The following is an 11,357-nucleotide window of genomic DNA, read 5'->3' as shown; positions in this document are numbered from 1 at the left end:
CTCTTGGGACTTTCCCTCTCAATATGTGGTGGGCATTAGGGCTTTCACCACCTCCATGATATGACATGGGATGGAATCATTCAATCTGGTCCCCCTTGAGGATTATTGTGGAGCTCCTGGAGCCTGTCTGGAACAAGGGTACAAAGGTGATGGGGGGACTGGAGCCCCTCAGTGATGAGGGAACAGTGAGGGAGGTGGGCCCAAGAAGAGACAACTGAGAGGGGACTTGAGCCACGTCTGTCATTGTCTGCAGGGAAGGCTCAGAGCAGGGAGCAGGCTGAGACGTGGGACAAGAGGAGTGGGCAGAAACCGGTGGGCAGAAAGTTTCACCTGACAACGAGGAAGAACCTTTTGTTGAGGGTGGCTGAGCACTGGAACAGGAGGCCCAGAGAGACTGTGGAGATCTTCCCTGGAGGTGCTCAAAAGCTGTGTGGACACAATCCTGAGTAACATGTTCTGGGGCACTCTGCATGAGCAGAGAGGTTGGACTGGATGACTGTGTCCCTTCCCAGCTTCCCCGTTCTGTGTTTATTAAAGGCACCCCACATGTCCTTGGAGGTGATCTCTGCATCTGGCACCCCAGGGAATTACAGAGCAGTGACTTCTATGTCATTCATCTCTCAGGATGCACTTAGGTGACAACAGGTCAGTTTGTACAATTACCTTCCAACATGGGAAAAATGCTTCCAACATTTCCTGTGTAATCAGCACCACTTAGCATAATTACTGCATCTGAACCATGCTCCCTTGATGTCAAATGCAAGCCCTTGGCAGCTGCTTGTGACATTGTTGTTAATCACAAACTCTTTGTTTGTATATTGTTAGGGAAGAGCCTGTCTCTCATTTCAGTCTGGCACAGAAACTGCTAAGTAGGGATAGATGCTCATATATCAAGGATACTTAGGCTGCCCTTTGAACTCGCCCAAAATAGGTCCCAACAATTTACTAATAAATTACTTATTTGTTTTTCTGTAATGCCAAGAAATGCTGCTAAGGATGACTGGACACAGAGTCATGCTCAGAGTCACACAAGGCTGCCTGTAGCTGACTTGGTGCTTACACTCCTATCTCCAGCTTGCAGAGACCTTTTTCCACTTGCTGGACTGGAAAGTCTACTTTTGCAGCTTCTACCCCAGTAGACATCATAAGTCAACAGAAGCTGTTTGCTAATTTTGAATGAGATTACACTGCACACAAAAAAAAAGATCACCTCTAAAAAATTTAGAAAGAGGAAAAAGATATCTCTCATTCAAACTGGACATCTTTAAATAATGTGTCAGTAAGAAGCAACAGTAACACAGCCATAATGTGGACAGGGAGTGACTGCAAATGTTTCCTTAATTTCTTCTGTGCTGTCACATGTCATCCCTCTTACAGGGCTGAGACTGCAGTTTCGAAACAAGATCAGATTTGCCTGCAAAAAGAAATTTTCCACAGCCTCATGCTGGACTAGAAGCAACTCTACACCTCTCAATTCATTTCTCTGTCAATCAGACTTACCATTATTGTGCTACCTAGCTTCTAAAATGCATCACCACTGCAGTTATCACAGTTACTGTAACTAAAAATAGGTCATGGAATAAAGGTGCAAAATGCCTGAACTGTAGCTAATTTTATAACAGTAGGCAAACATGAAATATCTTTATCACCTTTTTGGAAGTTTTATTAACCAGCTCAGATCAGTGTGATTAAATTCTGTGTCAGAAAAGGACTACAAGTCCTATCACAAACCTGGTCTTTCAAGCCCTTGGTTTGGTTTTCCCTGCCCTCATGAACTAAGTCTCAATATGCCCATATTTCCATCTGGCTGTATCTGCAGCACAGAGGGCTGCTCTTATTCAAGATATGTTACTGAATTCTCTTATCAAAACCATGAGAAAAATCCAGCTCTGTGCTTGTTCCTGACCTATTGCACAAAGCAGGAGGGCTGGCCAGACAATGGCCACGCTTCCCAGGAGAATTCAGTGACTGATTCTGCACAGGGTGAGGCAGAGGGACACCACCCCAGGAAGGTCTCCTGCACTCCTGGCACCAGCTGGCACAGGAAGCATGCCCAGAAACTGAAGGACTGGAGAGGCTGAGGAAGGGGCTTTGGAGACAGGGAGGTCTCCAGGGGTCCCAGACAGGTGCCAGGTCTCTTCTCAGCAGGTGAGGATCCCATTGGGAGTCCTGGGCACAACCCAGTGCTGAGGGGTAAGTGCCTCTGAGCAGGAAAAATTAAAAGAATACATAATTAAACACATAAATAAATAAATAACCCCCAAACTTTGTGCAACTGTTCTGTTTAACTTCAGATTATCTGTTTATTTTTTGAAGTTGCATTGCTCATGACTATCATGGGGCAGACAGCTGCCTGCCCATGCTGTTTTGTATGGGACAGTTTGATCCAGCTGAGAGGAGGAACAAGAAAGCAAGAGGGAAAAAAAATATTTTAATCCTCTCCAGCCCAGTGACAATTTGCCAGTCCTCAGGAGATGAAGGCTTGTGGGGGAAATTGATTGGTATTTAATTTACTTTTAGTGACAATTTGCCAGTTCTCAGGAGATGAAGGTGTCTGGGGGAAAATGATTGGGTTTTAATTTATTTTTATTTAAAATAGCCCATAAAGAAGAGCTACCAAACATACACTCTGGCCAGCTGGAATGATTAACCAAAAGACTATCAGGCATGCACAGAGTGAGCCAGTGCCTTTCATCAGCATTTTAGGCAATGTGGCAGCTGCAAACCAGCTTCATATAATGTGTCTCAGCTTCATTTTTCAGCAATTCCTACTGAATCACAACATAATCTGGGTAAAAAGTTATTTCTAAACAAAGACAAAAAATGGTTCCTCAGAAACAGAAAACTTGGCCAAAGGAATCCACCAGAGTCTGTGGCTGCATTTATTGCATCAATAGACCTTCAAGTCTTGGGAAACAGTAGTAGATAATTCACGTGTCAAACACCTCCTCCATTTTATGCTTTATCAACTTTTGCATTAAAACTGGTTTTAGTGTTCCCAGGTCACAGATGCTCGGGCTCAAGCACCCTACAGCCATGAGGGATCCCAGGCACAAGGGGTGTGCCCCTGCCTGAACATTTTTCAGAAGATCTGGGGTGTGGTTGAAGGGCAGGACAGGAAAGGAACTGTTTGGTTTGGTCTCCAGGCAATGCTGCAGTAAACAGCAAGGAGGGACCCACTGCCCTTTTGCACCTAGACAGAAACCAGGTGAGAAGCTGGCAATGGACCCTAAATCCCTCCTACACAGGCCTGGCTTTACAGCCCAGCAGTTTTACTGATCTCTCACTACACCTTTTACAAAGCAAGCTATAATCTCAATCTCTGCACCCCCAGGTGATGGGGCAGAGCAATACACACTTGTATATCATATCTCTGATATATCCTCTCTCAGCTGAAAGCTCCATGCGAGCACTCAGCACAGCTGAGAGGTGAGCACAAAGCAGCCACATGCAAAAGTGTAGTGGAGCAGAGATAAAGTGAAATTCAGCAGCTTGCCAAATGCTGGTCAAATTTTGCAAGGAGATAAGCAAGAAAGCACATGGCTCCCAAAACATCCCTGTCTGAGTGGCAGGACTGTCACAGGCTGGATGCAAACACAACTGGAATGTCACTGCTTTCATTCACACTGTTTGTTTTTTGGGGAGCTGTGGAAACCCAGGGCACAGGGAATATTCCTCTGTCTGCTCTGGGGTGTCCTGACCCCCAGGGATGCACTGACTCTGACCCTCATTCATGGAGAAAGTTTCCCAGACTTCAAGATAGACCAGAATCCACAAAAGTGTGAAATAGATTATAGAGAGCAGTGTAGGTGTATCACTTGGTGAGAAATTGAGGTTTTGGGGTTTTTAGTATGTTGTGGATGGCAGCAAGATGGAGGGCACAGGGTGTCATCCTGGGTTTGTTCTTCATGCTTCTTCTTCCTTCTTCTTCATGGGTTTGGGTGGCATTTTGTAATTGGGCAGAAAAGTCCCCATTGCAGCTCTTTGGGATCAGTTATTGGGTTAAAAGGGAAAATAATCCAGGTGTCAGTTCTTCATTGCATAGTTTAGTCTTAAAAGACCTTGGAACAAGAGATTGTTGGCCATTTTGTGCCTTCTAATGAAAAGCAGTGAGACTGTTTTACTGATAAGAAATGATAAACAGCTGAGTCTGAACACAAATTACTGTCTCAAGTGCCTTCAATCCAGACCCAGAGAAACCAATGACTGGTACTGGCACAGGGAGGGAATATTGATATTCCTGTCTCCCCTGCACCCCAACATGCCAAAGCTCATGTCCCTGCTCACTGTCAAGACAGCACAGAATATTTTTTGCCCTCTTGAGGAGCTGCTTCCCACAGGTTGGCAGAATACCAGCAAGTTAATTACACAGACAGCTATTAGGGCCTGCCTGAACTTTCACACTAGGAAAAAGTGGGCTTTCTCTCAAAATACTCATTTTTAGGTAAGGTGAGTTCCAAGATCTGAAGAGTTGCTGCTATATTCCTCTCCCATCACAAACTCTCTGCTCACCTTGCTGTCCTTGTGGGTCACAGCCACAGGGAAGGTGTTGCCTTAAGGGCTTTTGGACACTTACAGCACAGCAGGTGTTGCTGAACCAAACAATTTCCCCACTATTAGACCAACTTCTTATAGGCCAGGGGTAAAGGACTGCAGATAACAACAGCAGAATGGGCACTTTCATTGCTTGCTAACATTTACAGTGACACATGACCCTTCAGAGACAAAAAACCCTCTACAAAATATAACAAGAGTGGCTGGATCTGCAGTCATGTTCAGAAATGAACACATCAGGCTTGACAAAGCTCACACAGGATAGCAGAGACCATAACTCTGAGAGCATAAACCAAGCTGTAGGATTTTTTTCCTCTTGGATCTCATGGTATCCCTGCCATGAAATGGAAGAACCTCTCCTATAATTAGCTTTACTAAGCAGTTGCATCACTGGAGGATTGCAAATGGCATTGCTGGGTGTGAAAAACGCCAGTCACTTGTTTTTAAAATTTTAAAAGTTGAATAGCAATAAAATTATTATAAAAATTGTAATACAATTAGAGTAATAATAATTTGGACAATTTGCATTAGGACAATATGAGACAATAGAGACAAAGAATTATAGATCTCCAGGTACCTTTTTCTAGGCAGCAGAGCCCGAAAAAGGACACCCATTAATAGAGGATTAACCCTTAAAAGCAATAGCCTGTTGCATATTCATACACCTCACACATGATGCATAAATTCCATTCAAACACAGGATTCTGTCTGGTCAGTGTCAGCTTCTTCCTCTGAATCCTGACAGCGCCTTCGAGGCAGGAAGAAGTTCATTTCTTCTGATAATGGAGCAATAAATTCTCTTTCTCTGAAAGATTTAGGTGTCCTGTGGCTGCTATCTCACTGAGAGTCCTTTCTTTGAAAAAAGTATCCTACATAGCATAGTTTCTATTTTAACATTTTTTATAACCTAAACTATATTTAACACACTACTTAAGAGAATTAATACAGCATTACTTTCTAACACAACACATATAATATTCACTTTAATATTTGAGAAAAGCCAATCATAAAATACACATTTTTCACACAGGGACTGTGCTGAACCTTCCCCCAGTTATCTCTGCTCAATTCCTGGCTTACACAATTCACAGGCCCAGAGAGGAACCCAGTTACACCCCCAAATACTATTATAGTTGCAAATAAACTGGTTGGAATGTTAAATACCTTTCAAAAGGTGGGTGTGCTCCCTGCACATTTCTAAGCTGAGCAGAGCCTTCCCCCCACCTGATTAAAGCAGGTCCTGCCCAACTGAAATAGTCTATTTTATGTCTTGCTTATGCTGGGAGGAAAGCAACCATACATGGAGAAAATTACATTTCCAACACCTCCCAGTGCTTGCTGCTATTCCCTAGGAAAATCCAGAAGCCTTGTGGCAAATACAACCATTAACAGCTTTAGAGAAAAAGTACAAATCCTCCCTTGAGTGTCTGAGATCCTGAGCCCTCGGGCAGCCACCCACTGCAGGGTAACCTGAAAAAAAGGGGGGAATTGACTTCAGAGAGAAACAAACAGCTAATTGATTGGCCCAAAAGTTTTATCAGTTAAAGTAGTAGTAGTAGTAGCAAAAATCAGCTTCACATTTGTTCCTTTCTCACAGTCAAACTGAATTTTTGTTCCCATCCCTGCTGGCATGTTCAGGTCATTAGGCCTCAGTAACAGACACACATTTCTTGCCAAGTATCTCCCATTGCCAGGACTTACACATCTCTTGGACAGCAATGCGGCTGGCTGTCACCTCTTCCTTTGCAACTGAACACGCTGCTTCAATTTTTGCTACTATGGCTGCACCAGGAAAGGTCTTCCACTGTTGCTCAAGTGGTTCAAAAGCCAGCATGGAAACTCAGTAATTCTTCCTGTGTCTGCATCTGCCCTCACCCTGGGATAAGAGTCCTAACTACATAAGGTATTAGCTAAATACGTGGAAAAAAGGGAAACCAGACACAATCAGGGCTGGAAAGCCCCACTGAGCAGCCAAATCCAAAATGACAAATAAAGCACACAGACTCAGGTGCTCACTAGTCTCATTTGAACAATCTTTTGGTTTCCACCTGAACTGGAGAAGGATTAAAGTTTATCAACAGGAAGTGGAGAAGGTGAGCAGGACAAGATATAGCTGGTCTGTACTGCCTTACCCAAACAACCTTGCTGTCTTCTGCTCAGAATGACAAATGGAGTTTGCATTTTCCTTCTGAGGAGGCTTGGTTGAGATTGTCTGTATTATTTGGTTAATCTGATAACAAAATGAGGAACAGGGCAAAAAGAAAAACTCACATTTATCAGTTATACCAGCTACAATCACCAATATGAGATGAACAGCCAAAAAAATACTCACTTTTTGGAGAACTCTGCCAGCAGGCTTAGAAGCCATTTGGATAACAAACACAAGCAGAGAGGAAATAAACAACTAGAAGAAGGAATATTGCAAGGTTACAACATGCTATAATAGCACCAAATGAAAGTACACAAGTCCCTTGACCAGTCTGCACCAGTACTCAGCTGAATGCAAGCTTATATTCCAGATACAGGAAATTAAAATATATAAGCTATTCATTCTTCCATCAATTCACTTATAGGTGATGAAAACAGTCTGGCTCTGATTTTGGAAAGGATCTGCTTCACAGTGTTTGAATTAGCACATGTGTGGGCAACTGTGTTTGGTAAAAAAAAGGGAGTTGTGTTCTGTGGAAAAGCAGGCTATATTTTGCTTTTGTTAGAAACCTTTTCTCAAATATGCAGGATATAGCAAATACAGGGAAGAAAGCACATTTATACACCCTAAAAGCAGCATGACAAAGGTACTGATCATGTGAACATCTCCAAACACTGAAGTGAGGAGCCCCAGGGACTGAAAACCAACAAGACATTAGACAATGGCCTGTAGTAAGTGAGCCAGCTTAAGGATTTGTGTTGGCTTGGTAGCTTGTCTCAACAAGGTTTTGTTCTGTGCTTGTGTCATTGCAATGTGTAGGAAGCCAAAAAAAAGAAAAAAACAACAAGCAAAAACATACCAAGAGGCCTGCATGGATGAACAAGGAGATCTTGAAAAACTCAGGCACAACAAGAAGCAGGCAGAGGGTGGAGCAGGGGTGGATGACATGGAAGGAAGGAACAGAGACGCTGTCTGAGCATGCAGAAAGGCGGTTTAAAAAAAAACAAAATCCACCTGGATTTTGATCCATTCAAGGTTTTGATGAGATGCACCAATGAGTGCTGAGGGAGCTGGCAGATATCATTGCAAGGCCACTCTGGATAATCCTTGATGGATGATGGCAATTGTGAGCAGTGCCAGAGAGGTAGAGGAGAACAAACATCACCCCTGTCTTCAAGAAGAGAAAAAAAGGATCCATGTCAGACACAAGTCAGCATTGTATCCTTGTGGCAAAGAAGGTTAAAGGCACCCTGAGCTGCACTAGGCAAAATATTGCCTGAAGGTTGAGGGAGGTGATCCCTTCCCTCTCCTCAGCACTAATGAGGGGAATTTCTGGAGTTCTGGGCTCCCCCATACAATAAATATATCAATCTAAAGGGGAGAGAGTGAAGGATGAGGAAGAGACTGGAGTATGCCTCCTGTGAGGAGAGGCTGAGAGAGCTGGGGCTGTCCTGCCTGGGACACAGGAGGCTCAGGTGGGATTCCATCAGTGTATGGAAAAACCTCCAGGGAGGGTGAAAGAGGACAGAGCCAGGCTCTCTTCAGAGGAAATGGGCCCACACAGGAGGCTCTGTCTGAAGGTCAAGTAGGTGGCCTGGCTTGAGCAGGGGAGCAGAAGCAGATCACTTACAGAGGTCCCTTCCAAGCTCAACCACTCTGTGGAAAAATTATGACTGGGTTTTGAAAGCATACAGACATAACAGCACTCCCCTTCAGGTCACTCAACCCATGCTAAGTTTAATGGGATAATGTTGGAAGAACGGGAAGGCTAGGAAGAGAAAAATATTTCTTTCAGTCTTTTCTTTCTGTCAAGATAAACAATTATAAGCCTGTATTGCACTGCTGCCAGGTCTTAATTTTCTTCCAAGTTTGACTACGCTCAGTGTAGCACAGTGGAACACTCAGCAATCACAGCACCTCTTCTGTCACATGAACTATTGATGAGCCTGGAAAAAAAATCATCCCAAACAAAAACCAACTCCAAACCAAAGCTCAACCACACACTGGAAAGGTTTATCCTGGTGAGCAGTCACCACAGATCAGTATGACTCCTTTGTATTTATCACTGAAAATCAAATTGAGTAAAATCTGTATGGCCATGCCCACCAGACCCACAGCCTTCATCCAGACCATTAAATGACCACAAGTGTCCGTAGCTCTTGTATTTTTGTATGCTGAGTGTGGAAACCCAGGGCACAGTGAATATTTCTCTGCCTGCTCTGGGGTGCCCTGACCACCAGGGATGCACTGACTTTGACCTCATTCATGGAGAAAGTTTCCCAGACTTCAAGATAGACCAGAATCCACAAAAGTGTGAAATAGATTATAGAGAGCAGTGTAGGTGTATCACTTGCTGAGAAATTGAGGTTTTGGGGTTTTTAGTATGTTGTGGATGGAAGCAGGATGGAGGGCATAGGGTGTCATCCTGGGTTTGTTCTTCATGCTTCTCCTTCCTCCTTCTCCATGGGTTTGGGTGGCATTTTGTAATTGGGCAGAAAAGTCCCCATTGCAGCTCTTTGGGATCAGTTATTGGGTTAAAAGGGAAAATAATCCAGGTGTCAGTTCTTGATTGGATAGTTCAGCCTTAAAAGTCCTTGTACCAAGAGATTGTTGGCCATTTTGTGCCTTCTAATGAAAAGCTGCAGAACTCACAGCAGTGAGACTGTTTTACTGATAAGAAATAATAAACACCTGAGTGTGAACATGAGACACCATCTCAAGTGCCTTCAATCCAGACCCAGAGAAACCCACAACTGGGACCCCCACAGCTGAGAGGTTTTGAAAGAATGGATTGGTGATCCACACCTGCTACCTCCTCCTGCAAGATGGGAGGACAGCAATAACATGAGAAAATAATGGAAAGCACAGTGGGTATCTAAGCGCAAAGCTGGAACACTGTGGCCTTTCCATCCTCATGAGTTTTTTTGCTAGGTGGTACTTAATCACCAGGCAGGGCACTTGGAAGACAAAACACAAGAAAAACTTGTGTTTAAAGACATAGGACTTTAAAGGGATGTAGTGGAAAAGGCTGTTGGAATCACTGGACACACAGGACAATTACTTCAGCTGATAGTTTAAATTTAGGCTTGTTCAAAGCACGTAAAGAAGGAATTAGCCTATGAAGCATTAAGGTCACATCCTTAATCTTTGTTATGGAGTGATTTTCTTTTATCTCAAACAGGACATGGCACCTCTGAGTCAGATTCCAGCAACTGAGTTAACTTGGACAATATTTCTGCTGTTGTGAGAGGAGTTCTCAGAGTAGGATTAGGATCTTCCAGAAGAGTAGCACTCAGAAGAGCATGAGGGGGGAAAAAACCACAAATACAACTTTCTCTTGACATTAGTGCAGCCATAGATGGTTTTGGTACTTAATCATGAATTCTAGTATTGGAAGACTTCCACTTCTGTGTTTCAGTGCTAGAGAGAAAATAACTTCTACAAACTCACAAGTTTATTCCCCTGCTCTGTCTTCCACACATCTAAATATGAGTTGCATCAGACATTCAAAGCTTTCCAAAAGTGAAGTGCCTCAGGAAATACTCTGGATTATCACTGCCACAGGGGAGAATGAGCAACTCCATTACAGCCCTATTTGAGTGAGAAATTACATATTGCTCAAATACTACCATGAAGCTGACTGATTTGCTAAGTCTTACTTTTAAAACAGAGTGTGGGTGGCTTTGCTTGTTTTCTAGTATAATGAAAGATGATTTTCTAGACTTTTTTCAATTACTTAACTTCTAGCTTAATACCAAAAAAAAAACCCCAAAAAATATAGAATCCCAAAAAATAAAAACAAGAAACAAAAACCAAACAGGCTTATTCTAAAGTTTAAGTATTTTTTTGTATGAGTGTTACATGTTAATATTTAAATTCTTCCAGCATGATTAAATAGCAAGCTCTCTACTTAATCCAAGCAGAGAAGGAGCTGAGATAAATGAGAACAGTGGTTGTATTACTATTATTTCTTTTTAAGAGCAAATATTATTTAATAGTTTTTAATAATAATTCAAATCAATGGTATGCCTTTTATGGCATGTTTATATAATGTAAAGTTTAACTAATAGTGAATTAAGTGTGTGTATGCATCTGTAAAGTAAACAAAGGGAGATGTCAGAAGGATTCAATTCAATGCAAGAGAGACTACCCAGAAACCAGAGTTTGAATAAGTGTTGAACAGAAAACACCAAACATATTTTTCCACAATTGAATTGCTGAATTGTGCAATTATGCAACTATGTGCAAAAAAAAAAAACAAAAAACAAACCACCCTAGTGAAGAAATGCCCTTGGCAGCAAATGCCCATTGAAAGGAAAACATAAATTTCATTATGCATTCCAATTTCATCATTCAAATTTCAATTTGAAATGCAATAGCAGACCATGCCAGACTCACAGCTCAGCAACATGCAAGAGCTCTCAAGGAGAAAAAGAAAGGCTTCTGCCATGGCTGGCTGAAAACATAAGGGGTAAATATTGCTCAGAACCTGCACATCAGAAGCAGAGAGCCAGGGGAAAAGCAGTGCTTGATTCCAGAGCAAATAAAAGAAACAGCTTTTTTTGGCACTGCAGAGTTTGGAAAGGCATGCTTAGAAACTGCAAGGGGTAGAGTCAGTGCTCAGCTGTAAAGGAAACCAAATACAATTAGTTTT

Source organism: Agelaius tricolor, unplaced genomic scaffold (assembly GCF_023055355.1).
Source record: "Agelaius tricolor isolate 1412-34295 unplaced genomic scaffold, bAgeTri1.0.p SCAF_7, whole genome shotgun sequence".
Classification (NCBI taxonomy): Eukaryota; Metazoa; Chordata; class Aves; order Passeriformes; family Icteridae; genus Agelaius; species Agelaius tricolor.
The sequence above is the reverse complement of the archived record's forward strand: the minus strand, read 5'-3'. Positions refer to the sequence as shown.